The sequence below is a fragment of the Galeopterus variegatus genome, unplaced genomic scaffold (genome assembly GCF_000696425.1).
Source record: "Galeopterus variegatus unplaced genomic scaffold, G_variegatus-3.0.2 Scaffold1942, whole genome shotgun sequence".
Classification (NCBI taxonomy): Eukaryota; Metazoa; Chordata; class Mammalia; order Dermoptera; family Cynocephalidae; genus Galeopterus; species Galeopterus variegatus.
In genome coordinates this window covers 23269-24678 of record NW_007728053.1, presented here as the reverse complement: position 1 = coordinate 24678, position 1410 = coordinate 23269, and positions in this window count along the sequence as shown.

Genomic DNA, 1410 nt, shown 5'->3' with positions numbered 1-1410 from the left:
TACTGTTTTCTGTCTATTACAGTTAGTTATTTCACCACATCTACTTAGACTTTTTTTTTTTTTTTTTTTTTTGCGATTTGAGGGCATTCATGCATTCCGTCTAGTTTTTGTAGGAACAACTTTCACAGTCATATTTCATTTGTTTACTTAACATTTAACTAAATTCCAATAACAAAAAATACTGGCATAAACAGATTTGGGAACAAATAATTCTCTTGATAAGCTTGTAACTCAACTGGTAGGAGAAATGAGCCTGTGCACTTAAAAGTAATCCAGGGTGCTAGAAGCATCGGTCAGTATATTTTTTTAGAGGGAGTGAAAAGAGGTGATTTATTTTGCCAGTCAGGTGGAGATAGCTAAGATGGTAAATAGCTATTATTTCTTGACTGTGTACTATGAGTCATGAGCCATGCTGAGCATTTTGCGTACATTATTCCATTTAATGCTTACATTCTGCACACATAATTCTATTTAATCCTTACAATATGCCTCCAAAATTGTCATCTCCATTTCACAGAAGCCAAGAGAGTGAGTTTTGGAGAAATTGAGTAATTTGTCCAAACATATAAATATTTAGAAAGTAGAAAAGAATTTGAACTGGGCTGTCTTCAACACCCTGTCCCCGCCCATGGCGCATTGCTTCTCCTGTCATGAGAGCTGGGGAGAAGAGTGAGTTTTGGAGAAATTGAGTAATTTGTCCAAACATATAAATATTTAGAAAGTAGAAAAGAATTTGAACTGGGCTATCTTCAACACCCTGTCCCCGCCCATGGCGCATTGCTTCTCCTGTCATGAGAGCTGGGGAGAAACGATAAGACTCTTCGCCAGTACCTAAACTAGGAGAACTCATTTGGCCTCTCATTGGAAGTTGCAAAGCCTCACATCATCATTAAGGGCTTACTCGTTGGGGGATGGGGCCAGACACTGGAGGAAGCCAATGGTCCAGCTTCATCCTTTCTTAGGAAACTGGCTCTGAAAGGAGAAAAACACTGGCAAGGACGAGGTCATAAATGGTAGCCATGAGGCACTCTCAGCAAGAAAAGCTTACTTTCTTTAGACAATTTTTAGGAGTATCTTCAGACCTTTACAAATTCTCTCTTCTCTCCTTAACTGCCTTGGTTATATCATTAGCACAATCCACTTGTCCCCTTCTGAGGTGTTTTGTTTTGTTTTTGGAGGCTGGACAGTACGGGGGATCCAAACCTGTGACCTTGGTGTTACCAGCACCACGCTCCCCCAAGCGAGCTAACCCACAGCCCTGCCCACTTCTGAGGAAGGGAGAAAAAGCTTCAGATTTTAACCAGGTGCTTCGAGGATGCTCAGAGAATATGAAATGGAAAATATCTTTTTGATTTAGATAGATGGGTTGCCACTCTATTACACATCAGAATTTCCTGGGGAAACTTTTAA